The 18,876-nt window shown below is 35.3% G+C and overlaps 1 protein-coding gene across 2 annotated transcripts in view; it reads left to right on the forward strand.

Annotated features, from left to right (window-relative positions):
* Positions 1–15,100: 15,100 nt before the first annotated feature.
* The window catches only part of RunxB (RUNX family transcription factor Runt related B), a 29,203-nt gene continuing 25,427 nt past the window's right edge, over positions 15,101–18,876 (forward strand). For both annotated transcript variants that reach the window (XM_081988756.1, XM_081988762.1), the window contains exon 1: positions 15,101–15,241. The gene's annotated coding sequence lies outside the window, so the exon portion shown is untranslated. The remainder of the gene's footprint in view (positions 15,242–18,876) is intronic.

Here is an 18,876-nt window from a genome sequence, read left to right on the forward strand (position 1 = left end):
TCTGAAACCCTTAGGGCTATAAAAAACCAGTAGCTACCCTCTATATTTGATTCCTTTTGCGATATGTATTTTCTCTTCCAGGCAATAACAAAATAGTGAGTTGCGTATATTGGCACAATCTTTGAGAATCCATGCTGCAAAGATTGTTTTAATGAAACTGTTTCTTGTATTTAATTTCGGTTAACAACGGTTTAAAAATAGCGTGTTCTCTATCACTGTGTGTAAATAGTCCGGCAACGCTAAATTATACTAACTACTAGGTAACTAGACTAAACTAATGTTTTTTTTAAATGGAACAGCCTGGTATATCATTCAACTGTTGAATAGAGCACGCCGAGACGATTTCAACGATATATTGGCCAGATTTGTATTTTGTAACATTTTGCTAAAATGAAAAAATATGAGGATGTTTTAAAGGGTGGTTGATATTTTACTGAACACCTTGTATTTCTCTTTGGATGTGGATTATGTTTTTCTACTACATATTAAAAAATTGGTACGACAGTAGGTATATGAGTGTGAGAATACGGTAAATAAAAATTTAGTGATTTTGCTTAACAGATTTTTTGGTATATTGAAACAGTTTTAGTTAGACATGTATAAACAAATTCATATAGTCTAGGGAGAATAAACTAAAAGACTAAATATTCAAGGACTGCCACCTGTAAGCCATGCATATAGAAGACGAGTTCTTTATTCAATTTTACACTTGTGCAAATACGTACATAAAACATCAAATATTCAGAAGGTGTCCTACCCCGGCTACAACATTTTTCATTTTTACTCTTCCAGCCTGGTCGAGACGCATTTAAATAAAATAAATATGCTTGCATGCTACAAGGAAACAAAAGGGAATATTTTATCAGAGTTTTCTATTTTCTGTCTGAAGCATATCTATAAAATGGGTCATATTGTGAAGTTTTAACGGTTACAAATAGTCATACGCTTTATCTGGGAAGCCCCCTTTTCGTTGTCGGGAGTTTGAAATGTAACTTGAGAATTTCATACTTTGTAAACTTGTTTAATCAAGACCTGAAACATATTGGAAAGCGGGTTTCTAGCGTCCCTGCCAAAGAAAAGGCCTGAAAGGAAACAAAAGAGCTTTTAAGTCAGGATTAAAATAGGGAAAGGATTAGAGTCGAAAAAGGATAGCAGCAACAACGTAAGGCTTTAAGAATAACGACTTGAAACGCAGGAGGGGATTAGACTTATTTTACTTAACATAGTTTTCATGATTTTTAGACAGTTTGGGTAAATTTAGTCAGCGTGCGGAAAAGTATCACTATATCTACGACTAACACGTAATGATCCATTAAATAGCCCCCTTTGAATTACGTAATGATCAATTTTGCCACAATACTGCGAAAAAAATTGATTTTATCGCAAATTTTATCTAATAGATGTGACACGAGAAAAAGCTGGATATAATTTTCAGCTTACTAAATCCACCGATGAAAAAAAATACAATGAACGTAGAGTTACGTAGTAAAGAGTATGATTATCTAACGTGGTGTAAAAAATTGCAGTACTCTATAATACGAGATATCAGGGAAAAATCGATAAAAATAACCTACGACCTCAGAGTAAATAGCTAATTACACGTAGTTCTCCGTTACGTAATGAACCTATTTACGCACAGTTGAAAAAAAAAACGCACAGCTATACCTATAAAAAGCGCATAGTTTTAAGATCAGTCACTAACTAACTGCTCTAATCCTAAAAAAAATTATTTTGTTTTCATTTCTTGCTTTATCAGAGTATATTCCCAAACAACACACAAAGTCCAATGGATATCCATTTCAGGTCCAGCGACCGCTATTGAGATCCAATTCCCGACATTTGTATGTGAGTGGAGAATTGCAGCGGGTAAGGGACAAGACTACTTCTTCAAAATTTTCAAAAAAATGCCTACGTTTTGAAGTTTATTTTACTTCTTTTTCAAGGCTAGAAACAGACACACCAGTAAATTTACGGCCTTTTCACAATATGAACACAAAATGACTAACAATACATAATTTTTTTCCTACATAAAAACAGCAACTAATATTTTACAAAAAACCAATCTTAGAAAATAACTTTTAACAGGGTTTATATTATGTTAGGTACTAATATCTAGGACAGAGTCTAAACTCCGAAGCAAACACTATAAAATTTTCAACGCTAAGTAATGGGCGAAGACCATATCAAAATATATTTGACATGAACCTTCTGCAGACCTCCGAAATTTCTATTAATGAATTTCATCCCCAGCTCTATTTTATCCAAAATATTAACTGAAAAAAGGCATTAGTGAAATGGTTTCGAAAAGTCAAAGAACGGAAATAAATTAGTAAAAAACATATACATTGAAGATATTTTTGTTAACTTCTTGGTTTTTGTTTATAAACTGTAAGTAAATATTTGCATGCAAATTTAATTTTTTTAATAAAAATTGTAGCAATTAATAATAAAATAAGTAATCTTTTTAAACTTGTCTTTTTTTCAAAAAATGTGTTCGAATCTCAATTGCAATTTGATGATGATGATGATGAAACCCTAGTTAGTGCGAAGATGTTCAAGTATGCATGATGTTCAATACACGATTTTTGATCCAGGTTGTAGTGATCCGTTCTGCGGTTAGTCTTTGATGAAAAGAAACAGTTTTCTAACGTTTTACAACTTTAGTTCCTTCAGATTGCTTCACTTGGTTTGCTGAGTCGGTTGATAGTAATGCAGTATACGCACGGTGCGGCGTTGGTATTTTCAAAACTGATCTACCAAGACATCAAACAAACATTATCTGACATATAGAATCGCGGCTATCGTCAGATTCAATGCCGACGTGATGACATCAAAATTCTATTATGCTTGAAATTCATGTAATAGACAAGAAAAGCAAATGATGACGTAACCACCAAAAAAAAACAATGAACCATAACTTTTTTTCACTAGTCTAAAAGATGTGTAGTTTCTGAGATACAACTGAAACTCAAATTTGTTTCGTTCTTCTATTCTTTTATTAAAGTTCAGGAGAAAGTTAGTTTTGCATTTAGTTGCATGTTTCCAAAACTGTGTAAGTATTACATGATTGTTTTTGTAATAATTGTTTTATTGAAAATTTGTTGATGAATAGAGTTTTAACTATTTTTTACAAATTTCTGTGTATTCCTGTACTGTGCCTTCTGGCCCATATTTTCCACCGTCGTCACCAAGATCCGTCGTTTAAAGGGTAAAACAGGGGTGAGATATTATGTGACAAATTGCACATCATTGAAATGACGAAGGATCGCAGCAGTAGGCTGTATAAATCGGGTTGACGTAACGGGGACCTTAAAGAAAAGAGGTGTAAAATGGAGTATTTAGCGAAATAAAGGGGATTTTGAAGTTTTCACTTACTCACGCCTTAAACTCATTTGCCTAAAGGGGTGATTGTTTTACTTGATGTCGCGGGGGTCGATTAGAGGGTGAAATGTGGCACTCCAAAATGCCACGTAAAGACGCGGCTCGTCACAATAGGGTCTTTTCGCCGGTAGTAATTAAACTTTATGGATTTGGAGATTAAAATAGAATAAAATGTTCAAAAAGTCTTTAAACATTCATCAAGAAAACGCTCCGTTTTCACACACTCCTGCCGCACGATGGAAAAACTTCCTAATGGGTGATTATTAATTCAAGCGCGATTTTTCTTGAGTTTTTCGAGAGGAACTTTAATAGACGTTGATGGGGGTTGAGAGGGTTGAGAGCAGTGGTGTGAGGGATTTGCATGGAGAATGAATTAAAGCGCTGACTAGAATCTACACATAACCCCACGTAGATTTTTAAGACATGGATTATTAATGCTTAAGGGGTACGGAAGTATCTAATTAAAGCTGTATTAATATTTATACCGTTAGATGAGAGTGAAAATTTTCCTTTTTGTAAATTATAAAAATAGATTTTCTACGTAATTTATTATTATCATTCACAAAAAACTACAGAAGACTAGAGGAAGACATAAGCAACACACAATTTGGCGAAGGACTTGGAAGACCCTTTTTGGGATTAAGTCTATCGTTCACCGGTTGTTGTTCGTTTAGTAGCGTTTGGTGGCATTAAACTGATAAATTTGTTGATTAAGTATAAGATCCGTTCTTCTTTTTTATTAGTTACTGTCAAGGTGCAACTTGGAATGTAAAAACATTGATTGCGCCTGAAAAGCTGGATAATTTATTACAAGATATGAACAGAATGAAGATAGTCATCCTTGGAGTGAGTGAAGTCTGATGGCTTGGAAGTGAATGTCTAAAATCAAGGGGTAAAGTACTTTACTATTCCAGCAATAATGCGTATTGAGACCAGAGGACTAGCTAAATGTGTGACATTTGCCAAAAAAATTGATCCTAAAACTTGCGGAGACTATCTACTAATTATTAGGCCGATGAGCCACCTGTTGAAAATTTTTCTGCGTATTATACATGCCAGGATACGAATCTAGAACCTAGCTCAGCTGGGATTTAGAAAAGCGTTCGGAACACAAAAGGCTCTTTTTGGAATCAATTTCCTACTTTAAGAATGTAGGGATCAACGAAGAGAAATATTCGCCTGCACGTCTTCCACTGAACCACCCTGGCTTATTAAATTTGCCTCTATTTGGTGTAACCTGTTTATTATTTAAAATTAAACCAAAATATTGTCACGTTTAAATTGTAAAGCCCTTTTGGCCCAACAAGTTAAACGAGACGTGCGTTTATTATTTTAATAGACGCCTTTAGCCAGATCTTGCTTCCAAGGAAGAATCAAACCACTTGATTGCAAATATAATTTAATGACTAAATAGCAGTTAAAACTGAATGACAAAATGGTTGGTTTATCAACTTAGTGAATCGGAATAAAACCTTGAAGCATAATTCCCAAAAGTAATACTTTAAACAATACCTTTTACATTCACAAAATATTACAATAACTAAATAGATTATTCTTACATTTCTTAAACAATGATGAGGGCAGCTTTCTGGAGGGTTTGGCACTCGCAATTTATTATAATTTAGAAAATGGTTTACTATTTAATTAATTTACGAACCCGGTGCGGGTTGCAGAATTCGGGACGACTACATCATGGTGTTATGAGGCGGAGTCTCCGACCGTCTCCCTTACCAACGCATGTCGAGCTTAATTTATACCCAATTGATTGGCTGATGTAGTCCATGTTTTAAATTAATGGATTTTCCATTCGTGGCAATATCATAAGTGCAGAAGTGGGGTAATACACATTTTTTTTATTTTAAGCTTACTTATCACAAACTTACACAAATATTATAGATTTAGAAGTTCTTTTTATAAAGTTAATTAAAAACAGTTAAAATAACGTTCACAAAAGAAACAAGGTTAAAAAACGACTCAACCAAATTTTAACTCCTCATTATCTCACAATAAGTAGTCTGGTGTTACACCACTTTGAGCTGATATGAAGTCTTAATACTTTACAAATCAAAGTGTTCTAGAGTTTCAATTGTTGGGTTTGATTGATAATAGAAAAAAATAGAAAATGTCAGTAACGATGTTGTAAAACCAGATAAATGTAAAAAACATACGAACGTCGAAAATAAAAGAAAAAAAAGTGCTCCAACAGTGGGCTTTCTGTATCCGTTGACGGGGGCGCAATCAAGGCGGCAAATGTTTACCGACGTCGTCGTCTACTTTCGATAGATTTGACGTTTTGTTGCGCCATGATTGTTGTTTTCCTTTTCTGGAATTGCATGTGGCACGAACGTTGGGGTGTGCTGTTGCCGCGTTATTTATTTTGCATGAATGATTCGTCAGGGAAAACAGCGTTATTTCCGATGTTCGGTCGGTAACACCTCTTGTCTCGTTATTCGCGTGACGTATTGAAAAAGTCAGTTTTATTTGTGTGTTGTGTTTTTTGTCGACAGATTTTCACGTAAAATTGAACATAGCGAAACTAATCCTCTTTCATTCGCTGTTTTTATTGCAACTGGCAAATTTCATTTTCTTACATGCACATCGGAAAGAAGAGAGAAAACGAAAGAAGCCCCAAAATTTAAAATTGCCTAATTCCAGGCAATTCCTTCAAGATGCCGCCGACAAAAATTGCTCTCGTTAAGACTTTTCCATTTCAGCTTGGACCGCCATACGTTACTGCTGGTACGGGGGTTGAAGAAAACGTTTATTTTTAGCCATACTATGTATAGTTTTCTAGTAAAAGCCGCATGCACTGCTTATTGGGACACCCTGTACATGATATCAGTCAACAATTTATTAGATTAGAGCGCGTTTCGTGTCATCATCTGACAGTTTGTCACATGACCATTATTTTGCAAATGGCAGTAATATCACATGGGTAGTGTCATTTGACCCAATCGATGGATTTTTAAGATGTAATTTTCAGGGCGCTCTTTGGAAAAACATAATTTTCGTGAATTTTACCCTGAACCATAACATATGGTACATCATCATAATCAGAAAAATATTGTCTATTCAAATATGCCAAAATTCAATATGGCGCCCATAAGGAAAATGAAAGTTGATGAAGGTCGAATATCAAAAATGATAATGGCTCGTTGTAGAAGAGGAAAAGTCACAATGGTAAAGTGTCTTTTGTTTTCAGTTATCTTATCAAATAAATTATTAAAAAAATAAAAACTATTTTCCAAAAATTCTGTTTTTTTCGGATAAATCCGGATCTCACATCATCCAGAATTCACACATTATCATATCACTTTCTGCACTTGTTTAAGTAAATTACATACACAAAAGTGGTATTGTATATGTTTAAGCTTTCATGGCGTGAATAATGAGTTTGGACCAGGTCTTTAAATCATCAGTAACAAAAAAGTAAAGTAAAAATGTAACATAAGACCAATTATTCAAACTTTTGTATAGAAATATCAGTTATGAGTAAAATGTACGTACCACTGGCCGGAAGAACGGGGCTTGTAATTACCAATGTAGTTTTTCACCTCAATATGCAATTACTATTCACTAAGTTTTTAGGTAACTTATGTATCATACAAACACTATTTTTTGATGTTTTTTTAAGGTTCTCTGGTAGTCTACAGATTTAAGCAAGTCCCGACCTTATTAGATAACTTAACTAACACATCCCTGTTCCTACCAACTGCTTTTTCAATTTACCCTCGTAAAACTTTATCGAATGACGTGACTCGCGGATTAGAGCCGTTGGCATCATCATTAGCTTTAAATTTAATGATGTTTCACGCTAGGCGGGATCAAGGAGAACGGTTCGACGTAGTCTCGTTAAAAATTTAACGATTATATTTGGAACTTTGCCCTTTTAGTTCCCGAATATCTATTTACCACCTGCACATATTTGTTTAAGTCCGACAATACTTACGGAAATAATAGTGCCATTTAGAGCAAACTCTCTAAGCGGAAAATTGGTACTAGTTGATTACCCATCTCAAAGGAATTGGTTTTTCTGAAATACCCAACAGGGATGAAACTATAAAAAATGTCGCTTTTCAATTTATTTACCCTTAAATTTGCTCTCTTTCCCCTTCGGTTCGACTTGGTCTAAGATTGGTGTGGTAAACAGCTCCCTGAAGCCTCGTCAACTTTAAATGTCATACGGTGGATTCATACGCCGACGGTAGGATTTCTTTTTATTGCGTTACACTGGGTTTTAGAAGCCCGGATTTTTTTGAACATTTAGATTAGTTCCTTAAAGGTAAGCCGTTACGTTAATCATAGATTACTTCAGCAAAATAAAGATGAATTTACTGGCCCCTGCTTGTGCTCGTTTCTTACAGCATTTATGTTCTGACATACATTTATCAAATGAAGCATTTCCATAACGTCGTAAATGTCGTCAAAATAATCCAGGCAACGAATGCTCAAATAACGCTGTAAAGGGAAATGTTTGGAATACTACTTTTGACTTTGTAACTTTATTTGGACTAGTTAGGAGGTGAACATATCAAAAGTCCCCAGCCCTTGAGCCGGAGGGAGGTCTTAATTTAAATTTTTTCTTTTTTTTTCTTATATTTGGGAAACTATGCGTCCTATTGACATAGCCACTATACTAAGTAAAAGCTCTGATTAGATTTGTTACAAGTTCCACGCGGTTAAGTTTTTGATCTTGTATAGTTTTTGAGATATCTGCTCTTGAAACTGGCGGTTATTCGCGTAGCGTCTGTCAGGCGCCTGCGATTGTGCAATCTTTTTCGAAATTACATCCATTTTAGAGCGGATATCTCGAAAACTATAACTCGTAACTGAGTGGAACTTAAAGCAAATTTTATGAGATTTTACTTTCGACACTATGTCATGTCGGTAGGATGTATAGTTTAGACTTTCAAGAGCTACGACCGAGGACTTGATGGATATGTGGTAGGTTTTAACTAGTCCAAACAAAGTTACGAAGTCAAGAATTGTGTTCCAAACATTTTCCTCTATATCTTTTCGTTGACTGTGCTAAAATTATCATGGTGTTTTATGGTCGAACAGTTGTCATGCTTCCTTTAAAGAAAGTGTTACGGTTCAATTTCTTCCATAGGGACTTACCTTCTTGTTTTCAAAATTTTGCAATTCCTTCTATTTGTTTACTATTGAAGTTTGAGGTTAGACGGTTTTATTCTAAGTTTTCATTAGTTTTGTTTTCCAAGTCAGTTCATAAATGGCGACTTATTCTTTATTTCCTTTAGTCAACTGGTTATTTTCATTCTGCTACTGTCAGTGGGCTGTGGTTATCAGAGTTCGGTCTGTCAGCTTCAGTCTGGCTGTCTGTACAAGTTTGATTTGTTTTGAATTCGTTTTATTCTATTTCCGGTATTCTGGTGTCTCATGGAAGAAAAGTGTGTTCTAGAATATTCGTTTGGTTTCGCGAACTTCCATCTTCGTTTCCCGATGTGCCCTGGCTATTGCTACGCTCTCTTGACCATTAACTTTAGCTGCAAATGTAAGCTAACTTAAACCTCTCTCTTTGCTACTCGTTGAAGATTTTGCGAGTATTTAAGTATTTTGTCGCTTATGTGGATTTTTAGTGCTTTCTTTGCAGTGGTAAGTTTTCTTTTCTTTTTGGTTCAAATATAATCTTATTGAAATGTGCTCGCTCAGGTTAGAACCAGCTAAGCCATTCGAGTCGACTAACGGTATCTGTAACTTCTTTTAGGACAGCCAGGGTCCTTATTCATTTATATCTTTGCTTTCTAAGGGTCCTTGGTTAGGGCAAAACGCCAGGGTTACGTAACTGAGTCCGTAGAATCACACACCTGGGACTGCTACCACCGGAACTAGACCTGCACTAAACCTAAACTACCCACCAATGGAACTACTTGCAACCTGTACGGATTGCAGTAATTCCCATTGTACAATTTGGTCGTGTGATAGGATTTCATCTTGGGCCTCCGTAACTAAGTCAAGTTGTCAGGCAAGCCTATTAGATACCTAACCCAAACAAACAACTTATGTTTCCCCTATAACTGGTAATTCTTGCGGTCATCTGAATTGATAGTATTGAATTTCTACCGTTGGTTGAGCTACCTATTGGAGCTACTTTCACTTACCTATCATTATTTTTTACCTTTATTGTTGATAACTTTAATTAGCTTTAATTAACCTAATTATTATCTGATTATCTGTGCACACTTTCCGTTTTATTATTATCTTATTTTAACACAGTTAGTAAAAAAGCCAAAAAAATATTGTTTAAAAATAACAGTTTCTTTAAACTTTGACGCATTCTGTATTTTGGAAATGAATCGTTTGGTGTCCTATTTTCACATAATCTTTCGGTTAAGATTCACTTAAAACGTGGAACTGTTTAGAATAAGAAGTTTATCATCATATAAGCTTCTAGGGATTAACGAACTGACCTGGATGAAGAAAAGTTAAAGATGAATGTACTTTTAGTTAATGAGAGTGTATTAAAACTAGAATGTCAATGTAGTGGCTTAGTTAAACGTTTTGCGTTCACATACAAATGGACTAAAAAAGTTGAAATTACCTACGGGAAGTTCTCTCAAAGAGGGCCGACATATGGCCCCAAGCCCTTTAAATCCTAATCACGTACTATTCAGTGTAAGTTACAAAGTCTTGAAATTTTCCAGTGTAACAAACCGGGGTTAACAAGGGGCACAAATGCACCCCGGAGGCACTGAAGTTAACAGAGGCGTTCACCAAAAATACTCCAAAAGGTTTAAATATTTCAATGCAAACTTTGGTAAGCTGGAAAAGGTATAATAAAACTTTCTGGTGTGTCCGAATTCAATAACGAAGATCAATTAATTTGTATTGATGAAATTGCACAATTGTATATATTTTGGAAAGTGCGCTACTGGCGTAACGAAATAAGTTTCCCGGTCGGGACAACCCAGATGCGAGTGTCCAATTGTCTCTTTTCTAGCACAATGCTGACACTAGTTCGATATATTCAATTGAGATCTTGGATCGGGCAATGGAAAAATTGGGGAAATATTGATTACATCAGTCCGGTTTTTTAATAGAATAGCCAATTACCGCATGTAAAAATTTAGTTAGACACAATACTTCATTACGGAGTTAAAAAATTATATAAAAAATTGTTTCGTTAGTTGAAATCTTGATTTGAAATAATAAGGGCTGTTTAAAGGACGTTGACACCGGTCGGCTTTGAATTATTTAGTTGGGTTTCCTGTCTGTAAATTATTAAAAGGTTGTTAATTCCAATTGATTGAGATAAACGGTATCTACTGAATTGTTCATAAAGTGTTTATATGAAATCTTCATTTGCACGAATAAAAAATTAGACATGTTATCCTGCGATTTTTTGAGTAAAAAAATCGATTTTGTGCAGTTTTTGTTTATACCCAAATTTAATATCTAGGAGAACAGCACCTCCACCAAAAAAATGCTATTTCCCTAAACCTCAAATCACCTTGTACGCCCACATATACCATTGTATGCAATGAATAAAAAATATAGCAAGAAGGAGCAATAGCAACCAAAGTAGGAGACAAAAATCGTTCAGTATGGCGGTTGTAAATTTCCGGTTGGCACTGTCAGAAAATCAGTGGTAATAATCAATCTGCTGTTGCCCACTATTCACAAATCCACTCGTCAATAATAATTCAAATAATTTAAGTTTGCAAAAATTAACCTTTAACGGACCGAAAAGCAAAACAAACATAAACAACAAATCTTTGCGGTTTTTAGCTAACTTCACACACCACCAAATATAAACAAAACTGTTTTACGACTAACTTGGAAGTTTAATTTGGAAGACTTCCATTTTGGTCGCTGAATGCACAAACGGGGTATATGGTTACCTCCTGATACTTGTTCTTTTTACTCGAAGATTGTATGCAGTTACTGTCAACCACACTCAGAATCGGATGGTTTGCCCCTACTGCTGCCCCTTAGCTGTCTAGTATCGGCATCGGTTCTCGTTTCTGCTTTTTGTCTTGCTTTGGCCGTTTTGGGTGGCGTGGGCACTTTCTTGCAGCAAATTTGTAAATGCAGGGTGTGGTCCTACAAAATTTACATAGCCGGTTTTTTTCTGGCTTCTTTGAACTCCACTGAGTGTGCGTTATTGCCTCATTTTAGGCACTTTTCGGGTATGGCAGAAACTTAGCTTATGATGCATGTTGGTGGGTGGCATTTATGAATTTACGATTCTTCACGTAGGGTCTCTGGGGGTCCACCTTGACCATTAGGTGGCAGCATCTTCTAACTTGGAGTAATGCTCCTTTGCCTTCTTGTCTGGTTTTACCAGCATCAGCGGTAGTGACCGTTCAGAGATCTGAGAGCGGAGACGGCTTTTAAACCCTTGACTTTCTACGTTTTTGGCTACGTCGTCTGTTTCGATGTTAATTGGTCCCTGGTTGGTTTGTCTTCTGGTAGATAATAAATGTGACACGCGCTCTTGGCCTCGTTGAGAAACTTGGTCAGACTTCTGTAATCTTATAGAGTTGACTGAGTTATTGCTACGGCGTTTTCTATCGTCTTGGCTATATCATAGTTGATCTTTTTGGACTGCAGGTCTTTGCTATCCGTAGTCCAGTTCCTGGCAATCTTAAGCGGTATGAGCGGTATCTTTGCTACTTTTTCTGTGTTGGCGTGTGTTCTCCGGCTATTGCTTCTTAGAAACTGGATTTTTTGAGTTTTCCAGCCGTCTTCCATTTTCACTACAGGTTAGACCACGGTTTGACCTTTTTGGTTTTGTTAATATCAGTCGTTTTGGCTGCTGTTGAGAATATAATTTGTTTTTTGCTTATTTATAAAATAAAAATAAAATTATACATGCATTTACATATTTTCAGTGCCCATAAACGTTCATATGAAATAGGTTTATTAGCATTGCGCACATATCCTAGGAGATACATTGTATCATTTAAAAGTGCACCGTCTAATAAACAGCTGCTTATTTTCCTCTTTTCTGCAAGCCTCGATGTTCCCTTACTTTTCCGCCCTGAGTGAAACAGATCCGGACTGAACTCTAATTTAACGTAAGCAATAGCTTAGATTTGATCGGATATTTTTTATGCTTTTTCTAGGATTTCATTTTAAGTTGGGTCAGATAAGCCAATAAACGTTGAGTTAATATAATATATGTATGTAATAAAGAAAGAAGATTAAAGTAACATTTAAAACAATCATAAAAGAACAAACAAAAAATATATCACTTCTCAAAGCATACCCACCAAGAAACCAAGAAACAAGGTGGGGAAATATTTATTTTATATCCAATAGTTAGTAATTAATTTCAACGTCGCATTGTTTAAATGATATTAAAATATGAAAAGCTTCGGTTTTCTATATTGTTTTAGAATACATTCTTTTGAAGAAACTGTACAAGACTTTCGTAACAAAAAGAAAATAATGAGAAGACAAAATATCAGCCCAAAATCTGCGCAAATGGTATTTGGTTAGCAAAATCCACAATTAATACAATTTAGAAATTAAGCTTATAAGTTAAAGAACAGTTCTTATAAATCTATCTTACATGAAAGATCTATTTTAGGACTTTTACTGAACCGATCCATGAAACAAAACAAACCGTGCAAGTATGACAATAGGGTTACCAAATGACTAACAAATCTAAAGATGTCAGAAGACTTGCTGAGCTCAACGGAATCAGCGAAAACTGACGTTCTCCAGATGGTTGCTGGTATTCCAACTCTGCTAGAACCTTGTGGGTTGCATTCTAGGGCTTGTCTTGTTATGTTGAAAGTAGGTCTTCTAAGTGTGTGTGCCCAATCCATCCCCATTTTCTACGCTTATTTCCAGGTCGACTTTATTTTGACTTGTTCTTGGAGATAACTTCAAGCCAGAAAAATTCTCAGGATTTTCTGAAGAACATTTTCAAGAAGACACATGATGACGACCACCTGAAGTTTATTTGTTATATTAGCTGTGAATTTCCAGGTATCGCAAAATAAAACCGACTTTACATTTGTTCTGAAAAGCCGTATTTTAGTTTTAAGGCTGTAGGTTCTGGAGTTCCATATAGCGTTTAGGATGCCAAACGCTCTCCTCGCTTTTATTTAGAACATACACCGCTGTTCAATGACAATGTTGTCAAGGACTGGAACATCAGTGTTCTAATACAATATTCTAATACGCATTTCTGTGGTCTTCTTTATGTTTATTTTTAATCCAACTTTGGCTTCTTTACCTGAGGCCATTATGAAAAATAAAGCCCTAGGGCATTATTTCTTAGATAATTAACCTTAATAGGTGTCAATACTGATGAAATAATAGCCTTGTCGGACGTTCTTCTTCTTCTAGTGCCTATTCGTTTCGAATATTGGCGACCATCCTGGCTATGATGACCTTGTTGAATGCTGCTTTAACCAGTTCTGTGGTTGTTTTGAATACCATGTCTTTAGGTTCTTAAGCCATGATATCCTTCTTCTTCCGGGCCCTCGGTTTCCAAACACTTTTTCCTAGGGGATGGATTTTAAGAGTTTGTATTTGTTGTAATTTCTCATTACATGTCCGAAATATTCCAGTTTCCTTTTCTTAATCGTTTTCATCACCTCTTTTTCCTTACCCATTCTTTCCATTATTGTTTCGTTGGTCACTCTCTCTACCCATGATATTCTAAGGATCCTTCTGTATAGCCACATCTCGAAGGCTTCGAGCTTCTTTTGTGTAGCTTCGGTCACGGTCAATGTCCAGGATTCCATGCCATAGTACAATATGGAGAACACATAGCAGCGCAGGAGTTTACTTTGATGTCTAATTTGAGGTTATGGCTTTTGAAGAGCTTAGACATTTTGATGAAGGCATCTCTTGCTTTTTCTATTCTACATCTGATCTCGAGTGATCCCACTGTTCGTTTATTAAGGTTCCCAGGTAGACAAGTTTGGATACCCGTCCTATCTATATTTAAATAATTAGTTGGCAATTTTCTTTCTTTTCCTTTCTTACGACCATAAATTTCGTTTTGTTGATGTTCATTTTTAGCCCATATCTTTCACTTACTTCATTTACTTTGTCCATCAGCTGTTGTAGACCTTCTATACTATCTGCAAATATGACGGTATCATCTGCATATCGGATATTATTCAGCAGTTTCCAGCCATAAATATTAAAGAAAGGGCCTTTAATAGTACTTTTTTTTATAATAATCATAATTGGTCTGTTTATGATACACATTGTCTTTTCGGATATTTTGTTTTGAAAATAACTAATTGGGTTTATAAACGGATAAACTATATCAAAATTTCAATACAGTACGGCCCTGGTTAAAAGCGCTTCTCGCAGCCCCGAATTGTCCCGTAAATATATCATCAAAACACCTTTACATCACCCAAGTATGCCAGGAATTAGAGCGGGACCAAGAAAACCGAGGGAAAAAGGACGCAGCTAGAAAGATTCTTTTAAGAAAAGAGCGAGAGAGAGGACCAGCGGATTAGCGAAAGGTGGGAGCGAGACGACTGGTCATAAAAAAGACGAAAAGACGTTTATAAGTGTTGCGCGCTTGCGTCTCGGGCGTCGGTAAACCTCTAAGAAACGACGTCGGTCTGAGGGCAAAAATCCGCCGTCTTTCCTGGTTGGTGGCATCGGCGGCGGTGGCGGTCTACCTCAACACGCCCCGCCCACTTACCACCCTTTGGCCACCCACAACGACCCCCTCAACTACTTTTATACTCTTTCTTAATGTCAGAATATTTCGCGACAGAAAAGAACGCGCCAGGCCCCGCTATTTTCTTCGGCTTGGCGTTTTTCCGACGGAACATTTACAGTCAGTGTACTCTTATCTTGAATACAATGTTTTTTTCAAAATTAGTGTGGTGGTGTGTGTTGCCAAGGGTATAGAATAGTACGTAGTATTTTTTTCTACTTGTATGTTAAGTTAGCATTGTGTGTTTACATCAAACTGGAACTGCCGAACGAATACTGTGATAATATTAACTGGAGCGTCATACTTCCTAAAATTATGCACGCATCAAAAATTGAAATTTAAAATTTTGTTTAACAAACTAACAGCACAAGTCCATTAAGTACAGATACATCTAGCGTTGAAAACTGAATTAACCAAAATTTTGATATAAAACGAACCAAAGTATTTACTGGACTATTTCAAGATAATCTCTAACAAATTTATCTAAAGGGACTATTATCATCCGCTTTTAAGGGTGCACATCAAAAAGGGGTAAATATTTGACACTCCCTTCACGTGCTCGAGTCTTCTTAGGAAACAGGGGTGAAAATCAGCTGACTGGTGATTCACCTATTTTTCAAGTTGCTTTTTATGTTTGAGTAAATCTAAGTAAAACTAAACTTTATACCATTAAAAATTCAGTTAGTATTTATACAGGGTGTTTATAGTAAAACTTAACCACGTTTTCCATGTCCAAAAAGATTTACTGTATAATTTATATTCGACTAGGAGCTAAATTTCGGTGAAGAAATGCAAAGCTTTGAATTTGTATGCCTTGCAACAGAACGTTTTTGAGTTATTTTAAGCAAATTTTTACTATAACAAGCCTACATTTTTGGATCCACATAATTACGGATGACAAACAATTATAATAGTTACAACAATAAGCATAATCAGTAGAGTCCGGATTAAAAAGCACTAAAATCGTGAAAAAAAGCGCTTAATAAACCAAATTATTTTCCTCAAAAAAGCATAAAACTGTTTTAGAAGCATACGAAAGATTTTAGACATAGAGACATTTGAAAGGTTTTTGGACAGTTTAAAGAGCATATTGAAGGTCCTGGAATGCTTTAGAGGCATTTGGAAATTCTTAGACGGTTCTAGAATTTTTTTTGAAGCTTTTAAAACCCTTTATCTTTTGGAAGCATCTGGACTAGTTGAAGAGCATTTGGAATCATTTAGACTGTTCTAAATGCTTTTGGAAGCTTCTAGATTTTTTGAAAGGCTTCCGAGTGTTTTAGAATCTTTTTGGTGTTTTCTGCAGTGTTTTGAACTACTTTAGGAACATTGAAGATTCTGGACTGCTTTTAAGACATTTGAAACCTTGTAGACGGTTCTAGAAACTTTTAGAAGCTTTAAACTGTTTTAAAAGCATACGGAAGCTTTTAGACTGCCTTGAATTTTTAAAAGCTTCTAGACTAGTTGAAGATCATTTGAAAGCTTTTGAAGCGTTCTAAAAGCTTTTGGAAACTTCTAGACTATTTTGGAAGACTTTCGACTGCTAGATAAGGATTTGGAGTTTCTGTAGTGTTATTTTGTAATTCTAACGGTTTTCGAGATATTTTCCAAAAACTACTTTGATGCAATTTTTACCGAAAATTAGTTCAATAATTTAACACCCTGTAGCTTGGTTATTTTTGGGAGGGCAGGGTGGTTCAACCACTCAAACAGATCGTCTTGAAGTGCTTTTTTCAATGGTGTAGAGCAAAAAATTTTATCTAAAAAATTATGTACAGGGTGAGCAAATATATGATCCACTAACAATTTTGTGCAAACCCTGTATACAGACAACTGTATTGAGCTTCAAACGCTACGTAGTTTGATTTAGTGGTCTACTAGGAAAAATTTTGCACTCTTGTAGTTTTTATGTAAATCTAACCGTTTTCGAAATATTTACTAAAAAATCACTTTAATTCAGGCGACGGTCAGTATAGTAGGCCAGTAAAAAACCTTCATTTTGACAACAATTTGGTGCATTTTTCCAAAAAAATCGCGAATTACTTGATTATTTGAAACGTACCGTATAGACATATTAAATGATTGTAAGTGGCTAATGATTAGAGCTATCACGTGACGTTAAGCGGGCACCGCTAACTTGCCCTGTTTGGCCGGCTAGAGGGCGTCAGACTTGAATTAATTTTCTTCGGACATTTTTTAAATATCTCGAAAAACGGTTTGAGTTAACATTTTTACCACGTATACTCCTCAAAGCCCCCTATATAACCATATCTTTTATTAAATCTAATTTTACCATACAAACGGCACCGGTCGACCTTTAAACTAATTTTGACATTTTTAAAATTTTTTTAAACAAATTTTGAATTTTGGAAATTGTCTTTAACTGCCTTAGTTTAGGTTAATGGTAGAAAGGTAACGTAAAGTGTCATTTTTCAAAATATAATTTTTAAAGTGTTACAGCAAAACGGGCACCAGATACGTGTTCTCCATGCCATATTTAGTTAAAATTGCCTTTTTAGACTACTTTAGGAGCATTTAGAAAGTGTTTAAACGTTGGAAGTTTAAAGAGCACTGAAGGTTCTATAGTAGACTAAAATAATAATGAAATACTAAAATAATTTGTCCAAATTTTATTTTTTTAAATCATGATTTGTTTTGCGTGTTTCTTATCAGGATTAACTGCATTTTATTTGTCAATTAACAGCGTTGTGTTACCATCTGCAATTCTTGGACTAACAGATAACGTGGTTTATATTATTTTTCTATAAGAAAATTTTTCTTAGAAAGAACTAAATCGACTGTAAAACTTAAAATATTCGCCGAGCAAACTCCTCCAGAAAAAACATATTAGTTTCAAAGATCGTAACACGTCGTTTGTAGTTGTAAAGTGTATTTTCTCACCCCCCCAACATAAAACCGAGGGTGGCTTTCGATAGGGGCGCAGAGCGACATAAAAAAGCTAATTACGCGATAGAGGAACGTTTTGCAACACTTGTCTTAGACGGGGTGGCATGTGTTTGATGTGATTAATAAGACTTGCTGAATTTTTGCTCCTTACGGAAGCCATACTGAATATTGTTTAAATTAAAGTTTGTAAGAAAATAGTACCGGGTGGCGTATTTTATTCTATAACATTATACAGATGAACATCATTCTATAGCGTGGTAGAGTTTGTAAATGCAAAACGCGTTTATGTTTACTCCAAACCCTATCGCGATACAGGTCGACCAAGTAGTTTTGAAATTTTTTTAAGTAATATGGCTTTAAAATATACATCTAATATTTTTGGTAATTCCCAACGTTGCCCGCATCTACACACACCGGAAAATTAGGGGAACAAAATTTAGACTTAAGTTTAACATCAATTTCTCTTCAATCCTTCGCTCGAGTTTGATCATCTTTTTATGAATTGTAGCTTGATTCTTCATGAATACATCTGTCTTATTACGATTTTTAAATGGTTGGCTTTATATCATATACAGGGACAAAAAAGAAGTAAGGGAATTTCTGTGCTTTTGAGACAACCCTGTGGAGAGAACAACTGAGAATTTAAAATAGTTTATAACATCAAATTTTAGCCCGTTATTTTCTGAACATTTCCTTTTTTTATTCCCTCTGATATCTCAATTATTAAAGAAATACAGGGTTTTGAAGAAAATGTGGATATGGATCTCATTTTCCACACCTGTTTTAGAAGGTTTGCCATGGTTTTTTAATCGAATTGCTAACGTCATTGGTTATTGACCAAGCGAAAGGCAAGAACATCATTAGTTTGATTCCACACTGAATCCCACATGGGTGATGCCCAACGAAAATCCGGTTGTTGTCCACTAATT

The sequence above is a fragment of the Ips typographus genome, linkage group LG1, assembly GCF_016097725.1.
Source record: "Ips typographus isolate SLU linkage group LG1, UJ_Ityp_2.0, whole genome shotgun sequence".
In the NCBI taxonomy this organism is placed as follows: domain Eukaryota; kingdom Metazoa; phylum Arthropoda; class Insecta; order Coleoptera; family Curculionidae; genus Ips; species Ips typographus.